Genomic DNA, 16,621 nt, shown 5'->3' with positions numbered 1-16,621 from the left:
AATGTCATAAAAGTTGATAAAACACCAGGGTACAACTATCAAGTTGGCTGAAGCTTTAATCTTAACTCTTCCCGCAAGTCATATAAAAAATAACGAGCAGCAAAAAAGGATCGGCACCGGCTCGTTGATTGATTAAAAAGCACAACCGGGAAATCTTAGCTAAAATTCATACATTTCAGTAAAATAAATAGCCAAGAGGGATGGATATAATAATCTAAGAAAGACTATAATCCCTCTGCTCGGGTTCCCTGCGTGGTGAAAACACTAAAGGCGTATTCAGACCGTTAACATTCATCACGCATCCATGTCCTGGTACCTCCTATCGGGTTGTAAGCCAACGTTCAATAAATCTACTTCCCGTGGCTGTGGAGCAGTTGGGTAGGGGTTGGGAACGGAGGCTCCTTTTCTTGAGGCGTCTCAACGGTTAGTCCCACCTAACTAATGTGCCGTCATGGAAGGATGATAAATGTTAACACAGAACGTGGCAGTAGATTGTGGCTTCGTCATACGTTTCCTAATCCCGTGTTGCCCTAACGTAACGTTCTGTTCCTCTCTCCCACGCGCGTCGAGGTCCTTGGCTATTTGCAGATCTCTTAAGATGTAATATTCCATCTTCCTGCTCCCACAACGCTGGGTCTGGCTGAGTGAAGTTCTTACGGGTAACATTAGCGATGCTGATCTCCCACACACTGCCGTGTCTAGATGTATACTCAACCTTCTCATGCAAAATCTTCCTTCTCCCATGTACGGCGCAATCGTGAATAACGTCAATCATCAACATCAAGACTCTGTGTGTGTTTTTTTTCTTCTAGTCTACAGTATATATGCCTCCTTTAACAAGTGAATTTTATCAAACGAGTGGGAGACGGGAAGGTGCGAAACATGCAATTATGTAATCACAATAGAGAGTGAGTGCGCAGCATCGTCGCTTATAGGACTTTTTTTTAAATAAAGTAAATGTTACATCTTAACTCCTTCACCACCTTGAGATTTTTTGTTTTTGCGTGTTTGTTTTTTTCTTCCCCTTCTTCCCAGAGCCATAATTTTTTTTATTTTTCATTCAATATAGCCTTGTAGTCAAAGTGGGTTAGGGTGAATAAAATCTGTGCAGTGTTGCGCTGTCCGCCATGTAAAAAATAAGTCTCTTCTTTTACACAGTGGACAGAGTTTCACATCACCCCCCCCCCCCCCCCGCAGCACAGCTCTTCAAACTCTCCCATAAAATGTCAGAAAATGCTCACTGATTGATTCTCAGTTAACTCATTCTCTTCAACCAGCAATCCAGAAGCTGGAGAAGGTAAAAGGTAAACAAGTTATTTTTTAACCCTAGGAGGTCAACCCCTTTAATTTAGAACAACTTTCAATACTGAAATCACAGCTTTTCTGTAATGGCCATATAGCAGCGATCTGAAGGAGTCTGAATTTAGTTATTTTAAAGGATATGTATAATTAGAAAAATGACCTATTGCTTCAATCATGCTTTTGTTCTAAATGCACTTTTATACATTATCGACAAAGTTTTTTTTCCCTATATCACATGTATTTAAAAAAAAAAAAAAAAATAGAAATCTTGCAATTTTCACACAGGCCATTTAGGAAATTTGCGTGTACATTAGCAGCAATAGACTGAGTCTGACCTTATCTTTAATATTTAAGCGTCTAAGGGGAGGAGGTGAGCTGTGACATCGCCTATTGTGATTGGTAGCTCCTGTGTTGTCAGTTGTGTTATCTGTCATAGTAATCCTGCTTGTGATGATAATGAGACTTCTGGAAAGAACGGAAAGTAGGAGTCAAAGACCATGATAAAGTCTTATTTTTAAAGGGTTTATTCCTATTTCTGAGTTACAGAAAAATACTGTAAAGTTAGTTACGCTGTTTCCGTAATTCCCGTTCACTTCCATAGTTGTTACACATAAAACTTAACTCCTAGAAGTCCAAGATGGATCCGTGCTTCATGTGTAAGTCAGGAGACGATCCCATCAAGTTCTGCATATAGCTCCATTCTCTGCCTCCATCATTCTGCTTATATGGCCAATGCTTTTCACATTAGTATTAGAGTTTCTTCCCACAGGTGATTTCTATATTACTTATCCATCCTTGGACAAAGGCTGAAACTATTTTCCTTTGACCTTTCTAAGCAAAACCGTTTTTACAGTGAGCGATAAAGGTCACCACGCTTGTACCCGGCAAAGAATATCCAGCAGACTGATTGGGAAAGTTTCTCTCACATCACTTGTCTCCTGCAGACAATAAGCAGAGCGAAGATTCTGACATCATAAAGTATCTGACCTCATTCATATATTCTGACCTCATAAAGTATCTGACCTCATTCATATATTCTGACCTCATTCATATATTCTGACCTCATTCATATATTCTGACCTCATTCATATATTCTGACCTCATTCATATATTCTGACCTCATTCATATATTCTGACATCATAATGAATCTGACCTCACTAATATATTCTGACCTCATTAATATATTCTGACATCATAAAGTATCTGACCTCATTCATATATTCTGACCTCATAAAGTATCTGACCTCATTCATATATTCTGACCTCATTCATACTGTATATTCTGACCTCATTCATATATTCTGACCTCATTCATATATTCTGACATCATAATGAATCTGACCTCACTAATATATTCTGACCTCATTAATATATTCTGACATCATAAAGTATCTGACCTCATTCATATATTCTGACCTCATAAAGTATCTGACCTCATTCATATATTCTGACCTCACTAATATATTCTCACCTCATTCATATATTCTGACCTCATAAAGTATCTGACCTCATTCATATATTCTGACCTCATTCATATATTCTGACCTCATTCATATATTCTGACCTCATTAATATATTCTGACATCATAATGAATCTGACCTCACTAATATATTCTGACCTCATTAATATATTCTGACATCATAAAGTATCTGACCTCATTCATATATTCTGACCTCACTAATATATTCTGACCTCATTAATATATTCTGACATCATAAAGTATCTGACCTCATTCATATATTCTGACCTCATAAAGTATCTGACCTCATTCATATATTCTGACCTCATAAAGTATCTGACCTCATTCATATATTCTGACCTCATTCATATATTCTGACCTCATAAAGTATCTGACCTCATTCATATATTCTGACCTCATTCATATATTCTGACCTCATTCATATATTCTGACCTAATTCATATATTCTGACCTCACTAATATATTCTGACCTAATTCATATATTCTGACCTAATTCATATATTCTGACCTCACTAATATATTCTGACCTAATTCATATATTCTGACCTCATTCATATATTCTGACCTCATAAAGTATCTGACCTCATTCATATATTCTGACATCATAATGAATCTGACCTCACTAATATATTCTGACCTCATTAATATATTCTGACATCATAAAGAATCTGACCTCACTAATATATTCTGACCTCATTAATATATTCTGACATCATAAAGTTTCTGACCTCATTAATATATTCTGACATCATAAAGTATCTGACCTCATTCATATATTCTGACATCATAATGAATCTGACCTCACTAATATATTCTGACATCATAAAGAATCTGACCTCATTCATATATTCTGACATCATAATGAATCTGACCTCACTAATATATTCTGACCTCATTAATATATTCTGACATCATAAAGTATCTGACCTCATTCATATATTCTGACATCATAAAGTATCTGACCTCATTCATATATTCTGACCTCACTACTATATTCTGACCTCATTAATATATTCTGACATCATAAAGTTTCTGACCTCATTAATATATTCTGACATCATAAAGTATCTGACCTCATTCATATATTCTGACCTCATTCATATATTCTGACATCATAAAATATCTGACCTCATTCATATATTCTGACATCATAAAGTATCTGACCTCATTCATATATTCTGACCTCATTCATATATTCTGACATCATAAAATATCTGACCTCATTCATATATTCTGACATCATAAAGTATCTGACCTCATTCATATATTCTGACCTCACTAATATTTTCTGACCTCATTAATATATTCTGACATCATAAAGTTTCTGACCTCATTAATATATTCTGACCTCATAATATATTCTGACCTCATAAAGTATCTGACCTCATTAATATATTCTGACCTCATTGATATATTCTGACCTCATAATGTATCTGACCTCATTAATATAGTCTGACCTCAATGATATATTCTGACCTCATTGATATATTCTGACCTCATTAATATATTCTGACCTCAATGATATATTCTGACCTCATTGATATATTCTGACCTCATAATATATTCTGACCTCATTGATATATTCTGACCTCATAATATATTATGACATCATAAAGAATCTGACCTCATTAATATATTCTGACCTCATAATATATTATGACCTCATAAAGTATCTGACCTCATTAATATATTCTGACCTCATAATATATTCTGACCTCATAAAGTATCTGACCTCATTAATATATTCTGACCTCATAATATATTCTGACCTCATAAAGTATCTGACCTCATTGATATATTCTGACCTCATTAATATATTTTGACCTCATAAAGTATCTGACCTCATTAATATATTCTGACCTCATAATATATTCTGACCTCATAAAGTATCTGACCTCATTAATATATTCTGACCTCATAATATATTCTGACCTCATAAAGTATCTGACCTCATTAATATATTCTGACCTCATTCATATATTCTGACCTCACTAATATATTCTGACATCATAAAGAATCTGACCTCATTCATATATTCTGACATCATAATGAATCTGACCTCACTAATATATTCTGACCTCATTAATATATTCTGACATCATAAAGAATCTGACCTCATTAATATATTCTGACATCATAAAGAATCTGACCTCACTAATATATTCTGACATCATAAAGTATCTGACCTCATTCATATATTCTGACATCATAAAGTATCTGACCTCATTCATATATTCTGACCTCATAAAGTATCTGACCTCATTCATATATTCTGACCTCATAAAGTATCTGACCTCATTCATATATTCTGACCTCATTCATATATTCTGACCTCATTCATATATTCTGACCTAATTCATATATTCTGACCTCACTAATATATTCTGACCTCATTAATATATTCTGACATCATAAAGTATCTGACCTCATTCATATATTCTGACATCATAATGAATCTGACCTCACTAATATATTCTGACCTCATTAATATATTCTGACATCATAAAGAATCTGACCTCACTAATATATTCTGACCTCATTAATATATTCTGACATCATAAAGTTTCTGACCTCATTAATATATTCTGACATCATAAAGTATCTGACCTCATTCATATATTCTGACATCATAATGAATCTGACCTCACTAATATATTCTGACATCATAAAGAATCTGACCTCATTCATATATTCTGACATCATAATGAATCTGACCTCACTAATATATTCTGACCTCATTAATATATTCTGACATCATAAAGTATCTGACCTCATTCATATATTCTGACATCATAAAGTATCTGACCTCATTCATATATTCTGACCTCACTACTATATTCTGACCTCATTAATATATTCTGACATCATAAAGTTTCTGACCTCATTAATATATTCTGACATCATAAAGTATCTGACCTCATTCATATATTCTGACCTCATTCATATATTCTGACATCATAAAATATCTGACCTCATTCATATATTCTGACATCATAAAGTATCTGACCTCATTCATATATTCTGACCTCACTAATATTTTCTGACCTCATTAATATATTCTGACATCATAAAGTTTCTGACCTCATTAATATATTCTGACCTCATAATATATTCTGACCTCATAAAGTTTCTGACCTCATTGATATATTCTGACCTCATTAATATATTCTGACCTCATTGATATATTCTGACCTCATAATGTATCTGACCTCATTAATATAGTCTGACCTCAATGATATATTCTGACCTCATTGATATATTCTGACCTCATTAATATATTCTGACCTCAATGATATATTCTGACCTCATTGATATATTCTGACCTCATAATATATTCTGACCTCATTGATATATTCTGACCTCATAATATATTATGACATCATAAAGAATCTGACCTCATTAATATATTATGACCTCATAATATATTATGACCTCATAAAGTATCTGACCTCATTAATATATTCTGACCTCATAATATATTCTGACCTCATAAAGTATCTGACCTCATTAATATATTCTGACCTCATAATATATTCTGACCTCATAAAGTATCTGACCTCATTGATATATTCTGACCTCATTAATATATTTTGACCTCATAAAGTATCTGACCTCATTAATATATTCTGACCTCATAATATATTCTGACCTCATAAAGTATCTGACCTCATTAATATATTCTGACCTCATAATATATTCTGACCTCATAAAGTATCTGACCTCATTAATATATTCTGACCTCATTCATATATTCTGACCTCATAATATATTCTGACATCATAAAGTATCTGACCTCATTAATATATTCTGACCTCATAAAGTATCTGACCTCATTAATATATTCTGACCTCATAATATATTCTGACCTCATAAAGTATCTGACCTCATTAATATATTCTCACCTCATTGATATATTCTGACCTCATAATATATTCTGACATCATAAAGTATCTGACCTCATTAATATATTCTGACCTCATAATATATTCTGACCTCATAAAGTATCTGACCTCATTGATATATTCTGACCTCATAATATATTCTGACATCATAAAGTATCTGACCTCATTAATATATTCTGACCTCATTCATATATTCTGACCTCACTAATATATTCTGACATCATAAAGAATCTGACCTCATTCATATATTCTGACATCATAATGAATCTGACCTCACTAATATATTCTGACCTCATTAATATATTCTGACATCATAAAGAATCTGACCTCATTAATATATTCTGACATCATAAAGAATCTGACCTCATTCATATATTCTGACATCATAATGAATCTGACCTCACTAATATATTCTGACCTCACTAATATATTCTGACATCATAAAGTATCTGACCTCATTCATATATTCTGACATCATAAAGTATCTGACCTCATTCATATATTCTGACCTCACTACTATATTCTGACCTCATTAATATATTCTGACATCATAAAGTTTCTGACCTCATTAATATATTCTCACCTCATTCATATATTCTGACCTCATAAAGTATCTGACCTCATTCATATATTCTGACCTCATTCATATATTCTGACCTCACTAATATATTCTGACATCATAAAGTATCTGACCTCATTCATATATTCTGACCTCATAAAGTATCTGACGTCATTCATATATTCTGACCTCATTCATATATTCTGACCTCACTAATATATTCTGACATCATAAAGAATCTGACCTCATTCATATATTCTGACATCATAATGAATCTGACCTCATTCATATATTCTGACCTCATTCATATATTCTGACATCATAATGAATCTGACCTCATTAATATATTCTGACATCATAAAGAATCTGACCTCACTAATATATTCTGACCTCATTAATATATTCTGACATCATAAAGTATCTGACCTCATTCATATATTCTGACCTCACTAATATATTCTGACCTCATTAATATATTCTGACATCATAAAGAATCTGACCTCATTAATATATTCTGACATCATAAAGAATCTGACCTCACTAATATATTCTGACCTCATTAATATATTCTGACATCATAAAGTATCTGACCTCATTCATATATTCTGACCTCATAAAGTATCTGACCTCATTCATATATTCTGACCTCACTACTATATTCTGACCTCATTAATATATTCTGACATCATAAAGTTTCTGACCTCATTAATATATTCTGACATCATAAAGAATCTGACCTCATTCATATATTCTGACCTCATTCATATATTCTGACATCATAAAATATCTGAACTCATTCATATATTCTGACATCATAAAGTATCTGACCTCATTCATATATTCTGACCTCATTCATATATTCTGACCTCACTAATATTTTCTGACCTCATTAATATATTCTGACATCATAAAGTTTCTGACCTCATTAATATATTCTGACCTCATAATATATTCTGACCTCATTAATATATTCTGACCTCATTGATATATTCTGACCTCATAATGTATCTGACCTGATTAATATATTCTGACCTCAATGATATATTCTGACCTCATTGATATATTCTGACCTCATTAATATATTCTGACCTCAATGATATGCTGACCTCATTGATATATTCTGACCTCATTAATATATTCTGACCTCAATGATATGCTGACCTCATTGATATATTCTGACCTCATAATATATTCTGACCTCATTGATATATTCTGACCTCATAATATATTCTGACATCATAAAGAATCTGACCTCATTAATATATTCTGACCTCATAATATATTATGACCTCATAAAGTATCTGACCTCATTGATATATTCTGACCTCATTAATATATTCTGACCTCATAAAGTATCTGACCTCATTAATATATTCTGACCTCATAATATATTCTGACCTCATAAAGTATCTGACCTCATTAATATATTCTGACCTCATAATATATTCTGACCTCATAAAGTATCTGACCTCATTAATATATTCTGACCTCATAATATATTCTGACCTCATAAAGTATCTGACCTCATTAATATATTCTCACCTCATTGATATATTCTGACCTCATAATATATTCTGACATCATAAAGTATCTGACCTCATTAATATATTCTGTCCTCATTAATATATTCTGACCTCATAAAGAATCTGACCTCATTAATATATTCTCACCTCATTGATATATTCTGACCTCATGATATATTCTGACCTCATAAAGTTTCTGACCTCATAATATATTCTGACCTCATAAAGTATCTCACCTCATTGATATATTCTGACCTCATTAATATATTCTGATCTCATTAATATATTATGACCTCATAATGTATCTGACCTCATTAATATATTCAGTCATACCCCTGCTCATGTACAGCGTCGGCACGATGGAATCAATGGTGCTCCAAAAATAAACAATAATATTATTATTATTATTATTATTATATTCTGATTTCATTGCTATATTATTATGTCATTCATTTATTCTAACCTCATAAAGTATTCTGACCAAATTAATATATTATATCATTTTTATATATTCTGCGCTCATTAATATATTTTCTGAGATTAGTAATATATTCTGACATTAATATATTCTGAGCTCAATATATTTTGAATTTATTGATATAGTCTTAAGCTCATTAATGTATTCTGAACTTATTAATATATTTTGAGTTTATTAATCCATTCTAAGCTCATTAACATATACTGAGCTTATATTTTGAGTTTATATATTCTAAGCTCATTAATATATTCTTAGTTTAATAATATATTCTGACTTCATTAATATAGTCTGACACCAATAATATATTCTGAGTTTATTAATATGTTTTAAGTTTATTAATATATTCTAAGCTTATGAACATGTTCTATGTGTTTATATATATTGTGAGCTTATTAATATATTCTTAGTTTAATAATTTATTCTGAGCTCATTAGTATATTGTTCTGATTGTATAGCAACTCACTCAAGGAAATAGGTAAATCTAAAAGCTGCAACTGACCCTGCCGGTTCCTGTACAGACTAGAGATCCTGACCCTGCAGTCCCTAGCAGATCCTACAGGAGCTAAGATAGCCCCAACTACAGACTAGACAACGTCAACTCGGGCTTATGCCGCCTGAAAGGCCACCAAGTTCTTCACGTTCCTTCTAAAGAACCAGAGGGCAGAGCAGCAGAGTGCAAGTTACCTACAGAAGGGAAAGTGTGCTGAAATAGGAAAAGATCCCAGAGTGAGTAAAATAAGCCACAAAAAAAATAATTAAGTATGTACTGCTAGAAAATATGCCACCTTCTTCCTAAAAAGAAACAGAAGAAGATAGGTGCTGGGTAAAGAACATTAAAAAAAGAGATAAACCTTAGCTGGTCTTTCACTGACTGGCTTTAAACTACAGCAGAATGAGCGGACATCCAAATGAAGCTAAACAACAGCAGAAAACACCAGCAGAGGGAAAGTATATAAAGCTGCACCCGAAAGGTTATAGGGCAGACAAATGAGTAAATGAAAACACATGTTACCCTAAACAGTCTGCAAATAGGATAACAGAGACTAAACACCCAGAGAAAAGGTGTATCTGCTGTGACTTGGCGGACAGAGAAAGCCGCCCACAAAGCTCAGCCTCAAGCGTTCTAATCCGGAAGCACAACATATATTCAGAGCTCATTAACGTATTTTGATCTTATTAATATATTCTAAGCTCCTTAATATATTCTGAGTTTAATAATATATTCGGAGCTCATTGATGTATTGGGTCACTATTAATATATTCCGAGCTTATTAATGTTTTTGAACATTATTAATACAGTATATTCCGACCACATTTATATATTCTGACATAAGTTTTTATCAGTTTGTTTTGATAACAATGTTTGGCCTCTCAGTATTCTGCAGACATATTTACACCCATCAGGGAAAAGGTAACAAGGAACGTTCTCATCTTTATAAAGGATTGATGTCATGTGATACATCATATAATGCTTTTCATTCTGGGCTGTTTCCCTAGTGCAGATCAGAGACGTTCTGCGCTGACACTGAGCCGCAACGCTGTACATATCATATAGGTAGACCATGTGGCTGTTATGGGGACTTTAGACAAGGGTGGCCCAGCCCTGGTTGGTCTTATCCCCATTGCTACTGGGTCTTCCATCCTGGGTGGCAGTACTTGATCTTCTATGATGAGGTGAAGCCCTTTTCTATTATTATCCAGTCGCCTGGAGCCCTGCAAACTGCCTATTACCTGCCCCAGCTCCTCTTTTATTATCCGGCCTGGTGTGACGTCATCATTATAGTCTAACGCACCACAACATGGAATAACGCTGACTAATCAACACAGGAGTTGGGGATGTCGATAAGTAGGAGTTGGTTCTCAGGGCTCCTGTCCAGAAGCCACAGATTACCGATGTGACAGCTGGACCAGAGTCCTGTGAATCGATTCTGTGTCTGAGTACATGAGGAATTACACTATATGACTTTAAGGAAATCTGCTCAATGTGGTTGTTCAAGCTAGATACAGGCACTCGGTACACCCTTGGCACCATTTTCATGTGAGGTCTCTAATATGGAGCCGTCCCATCTGCCTTTGGTCGCTCTTCTTCTCCTTGAATTGATTAGCAGTAGCACCTATTTAGTAATTAGGATGTAGACAGGCAAAGTTTTCCCTTACAACAACTGTCACCTACTTGTTAATTACTCTGGGCACAGGCTCCACGTCTGCTCTCCATCAGATAACGCACTTCAATTACTTGTTCACAGCAGTGATGCAAGGCCCGCAGCCTTTGATCTGTGTAACTATAACTCCATTTAGGACAGCCTTCTCTTAAATTCTGCATTTTTCACCTTTTACACTTTGCAGGTTCCATCGGTAATTGTACATTTACTATGAGCTAATGGGTGGAGACTAGCTGCCATTATATCTTCCATTTACTGAAGTAATGATAGAAACGGAGAAAAGAACACATACTAGTAGCCACCACTGTGTCGTCTGTGTGTATCTCTCTCTCCTTCATTTTGCTGCTCCCTGGAGTAAGAGACATTTTATTCTGTGAAAGTTTAAGCAGGTTACACCATTACACTGTTCTTTTTATCTAACAGCTAAATGACTGTTACTACCTTTTATGTCTCAATGGGCGTCACTCTCAGCACTAGGCCCTAGCAGGGGTCACCTTCTTATGGATCTTCTACTGGCGCGGTGCATGGATCTTCCTCACAGCTCAGGCCTTCTCTGGCATCTCACGGCTCCCAGACCCAATGTAATGTAAGCCTACCTAGTAACCACACAATCGTTCCTGGTACATGCTCTGGCACCAACTGCCTCTTCTCATTCAGGCCAGACCATTTGTAATCAGTAAATACGACACAGGTGTCACCTGACCTTGCCTCGCCTTTAGACTCTTCCTCTTGGAAAACAGGTTCCCACTATTGGGTTCCTACTTCTGTAATTCTATATTCACTTTGGCCTTTGACTAGCAGATGGCAGTGTTCGCTTGCAGTTACTCATCTAGACATCAATTATACTCATCTTTTCTCTTCCACTTTCTTACAAAAGTTTCATATTTTTGCATGGAGACTTTTAGGCCATATAATGGTCCTCTGGGAATCTAAATATGCAAAATAGCCTCTTCATAGAGGAAGAGAGAAAAAACTCTAGCGCCACCTACTGGAAGTAGCAATACTAAAAGTCAATATGGACCCTTTAACGAGGCTTGCCACATGACTTAAGATAAGAAGCCTCTCTAAAGAGGCCATTGACATATTTCAATTCCCAGTGAAGCACTGTATGATTACAAGGCCACCTATAAGTCTCCTTACACCAACATGTCACTCTCCACAGGGAGAAACGTTTTCCCTTAGGGTACCGTTACACTAAGCGACGCACCAGCGATACGACCTGGTAAGGATCGCTGGTACGTCGCTACATGGTCGCTAGTAAGCTGCCAAACAAGCAGATCTACTCAACGACGCAGCAACGATGCGGCGATCCGTATAACGACCTCGGCGGTTGTTGGGACCTTGTCACATAGCAGCTATTCTGACGACTCAGACCTCAATAGCGTGAGATCTGAGTTGCCAACAAGGTTGCTCGTCGTTGTTATGGTGTCAAACACAGCGATGCATGCTGGCCAGCGGGACACCAACGATCAAAAAATGGCCTGGGACATTCGAGCACGATCAGCAAGATCGCAGCGGGGGGCCGGTCGCCGCTATGTGTCACACGTAGCGAGATCGCTGGCGAGGTCGCTGTTGCGTCAAAATCGGTGACGTTTCAGTGATCTCGCTAACGATCTCGCTATGTGTAACGGGGCCTTTAGACACCCTGTCAGAGGCCTATCATCCAGCCAAATCAGGCCTCTTGTTTTGCACTGATAGGGGTTGTCTGGTTTAGATTTTTACCCTAAGGCCCATTAAAGGGTTGATATTGACTTACAGTATTTCCTCATCCAATATGAGGCACTAGAGTTTAATGAATGGGGCTGAAAAACCCCTGAAAGATCTGGGGTGCAGAAAAATGGCAGCAGGTGATGTGTACTGATGGGCCAAAGGGTGACATAGTCAGCTGTTGCAGAAGGTGGTGTTGTGAGTTCATTTTCCCCTTCACTGTTGATGTCTGATGAACTCCCTCTGCTGGTGAAGAGAGATAGTGAAATTGATTGGTTTGGGAAGAACCTGTCATCTGAACAGGTGGAGCCTGATTGGACACCCGGAATCACTGAGTGGATATAAGGCAGCCGACGCCCTACAGGGGTGCTGGTGATCCTTTCTGCTCTGAGCTCTTGCAAACCAGTTCAGTACCTGTCTTCTGAAAGCTAAGTATTTGCTCTCTTATTTTTCCATGAGATATTGTCTGTTTACTTAGTGTTTGTGTTCTGCCTGCCCTTGTTGGTACAGGCTGAGCTCCATTTTTGTCTCTGGTCAAGTTGATCTTTTGCTCAGTCTTCAGAATATACCTGAGTGCTGATATAGTGATTTTGAAGTCTAGTGACTTCAGGGCCTTTTTTTTATCAGACGTGTTGGACATTATTTTGGCAGAATTTTTGCGGATTGCAGCCAGCATCTTTTCTGTCCTTTCCTAGTTAGTTAGTTGGGCCCCATCGTTTGCTCAACCTGTCTTTCTGTCTGTGTTTGTGTTTTCATCTGCTTTTCACCGACAATACATGTTGGGGGCTGTCTATTGCTTTGGGGTCCACTCTGGGGCAGTTTAGATTTCCCCTTTCTTTCTTTAGGCTTATTTAGTTCTCCGGCTGTGAACGAGGGGTCTAGGGCACCGTAGGAACCCCCCACGGCTACTGTTAGTTGTGTGAATAGGATCAGGGGTCTGCAATCCGATAGCTACCAACCTCTCCAGTTTTCTGGACTTAGCTTGTATTTTTGTTTTTTCCTCCTTCGGTGACTCATTCATAACAAGGTGGTTTGTTCACCGAAAAGCTGGAGAATGGCACAATGAGTGTCTGCAGGAGTAGAGATGCACGATGGAGAGTCCTGCAGTTTGGGGCTGCATTTCAGCAAGTGGAATTGTGGATTTGGTCAGGAATAATGGTCTCAATACTGAGAAATACAGACCGATCCATGATGCAGTACCACCAGGGAGGCGTCTGAATGGCCCAAATTTATTCTGAAGCCGAAAGACATCAAACATCCATCCAATGTCACTAAGAACTATTTTTAGAATAAAGAAGAGAAGGAGGGATGATCTGGCCCCCGCAGAGCCCTGATCTCACATCATCCAGCCTGTCTGGGATCACGTGAAGAGACAGAAGGATTTGCTTGAGCCTCATACATAGAAGATTTGGGGTCAGTTCTCCAAGATGTTTGGAGCAACCTCCTGCCGAGTTCCTTGAAAAACTGAACAAGTGACAGGTGACTTGAAGAAATGATGAAGGCAACGGGCGGTCACCAAATATTGATGTTCTTTCTCTTAGTTCATTCACTTTGCATTTTGTTAATTTGTATATGAAAAAAATAAACTCCTAATACTTCTTTTCATGAAAGCATTCTAACTCTGCAGCTATTTTTCCACACCTGCCTAAAACATTTGCACAGAAGTGTATATATTAAAATTGGACCTGTGTTGGTCTAAGGTGATGACGAGGATGCTTGATGGTTTTTCCAGCGGTCTGCATTGTACCTGTACCAGGCGGTACGTATGCATCAGCTGTTCCGGCGCTGTGTGCTCATGTCACGGTGCAGCTCTGTGTGAGCGCTGACGGCTGGCACAGTCTCGGCAACTGCTCGTATAGAAATATATGTGATAGAGCAGCTGGTGTCCGTTCCTTGACGTTCTTGCTTGGGGGGAGGTGACAGATGACAGATACATAAGCTGCGACACTGATCTCTATCCTAGGGGGACTTTCCTCTGCCTCCTTCCATTTTTGACGACCTTCCTTTTTTTTTTATACATATTCTCCATTTTTCCTCTTTCCTGTCCCCACCACCGGCTTCTGTAGTTTTCTCTCGTACACTTTCCATCTATTATTATTCTCACTTTGCTACGTGGGGGCGAAAATGACCTGAAATTAACATAATTACAGAAGACACCCAGAGAGAGACTGAAAGAGAGAGAGTGGGTGGGAACGAGAGACAGCGAAGGGAATACGAAAGTGGGAAAAGAGAGGCATATGGTGAAAGCAACCCCGAGCGGAAGCGGGAGATCTTCAGCGATGGAGTGGGCACACGCATATTTACTGTAGATTAGTGACGAGAAGTAACGCCGATGTCATATAGAGTGACATTCCTATAGTTAATCCTCCGCCGTGGCTGATGAGTCACTACATAGATCAGATATGAATAAAAACTTCTACATTTGCTACAAGACAAAAGATCTCATTCATTTTCGAAACGATAAAAAAAGAATCATAGATCCAGCATTATATATACAGTAAGTTATTATTATTTCTACTATTTATGTCACAGCTCTAGCTTCAGTGCCGCCATCATTTAAATAGAGAGACAAGTAGACAGCACTATCAGTGCCTACATCATCCGCATATTGCAGAGAACAAGAGGAAGGCAGCAATATCTGTGCCCAAATCTTTTACAGAGACAAACAGGTAGCAAATGGTTTACAGGCGGAAATAGAAAACTAGTAGTGATGTGAGCCTGTTCACCCACCCAGAAGCTAGACTTAAAGGGGAGGTGTGAAGCACAAATTAATTTTCATTCTAACTTGTTATCTATTTGATATAATAATCTAATCTATTTTCCAGGGCTGCCATCAGGGCATTGCTACCCTTACTAGTGTATGGGGCCCAGTGAGCAGAAGCAAAGAGGGGTGGCCCAGACCCAGTCCGCCCCCCCCTCTTGCTTCTGCTCACCAGGCCCCAGGGTATCATAATGAATAAACATCGGTGCAGGGAACTTTCCTGGAGCTCCACGGCCTTCAAAAGAGAATGGCAGCGCAGTGCTAGGAGAGATCCTTCCGCCTCTTCTCTGATGCGCTGGTGACGGCGCCTGTGCCATGTTGTCATCGCGTAGGCGTTGGCATGAACACGAGCCAGGAAGTGGAGCTGCTGGGGATCGTATGAGAGGTAAGTGGAAAAAACTTCTTTTTTTTTTTTTTTAATAAAATGAATTAAATGGGTGTGGGGCTAGGAAATAATGATGAATTGAGATGAGGGAAGGGGTACAGTGAATGATGCTGTATTGAAGTTGGGGGGAGCAAATGATGAATTGGGGTGGGTGATGTGGGACAGTGAATGATGATGTATTAAAGTAAGGGAGTGCAAATAGTGATGAATTGGGGTTGGGGGAGAGCAAATGATTAAGTGACGGTGGGGGACAGGGGACATGAAGTGATGAACTGAAGGTGGGGAGAGCAAATGATGATCAAATGAGACTGGGAGGTGAGGAACTGTAAATGATAACTTGAGGATGGGGGGAGTAAATGA

The sequence above is a fragment of the Dendrobates tinctorius genome, unplaced genomic scaffold, assembly GCF_039654945.1.
Source record: "Dendrobates tinctorius isolate UK_male_01 unplaced genomic scaffold, ASM3965494v1 ptg000059l, whole genome shotgun sequence".
NCBI classification, from domain to species: Eukaryota; Metazoa; Chordata; class Amphibia; order Anura; family Dendrobatidae; genus Dendrobates; species Dendrobates tinctorius.
The sequence above is the reverse complement of the archived record's forward strand: the minus strand, read 5'-3'. Positions refer to the sequence as shown.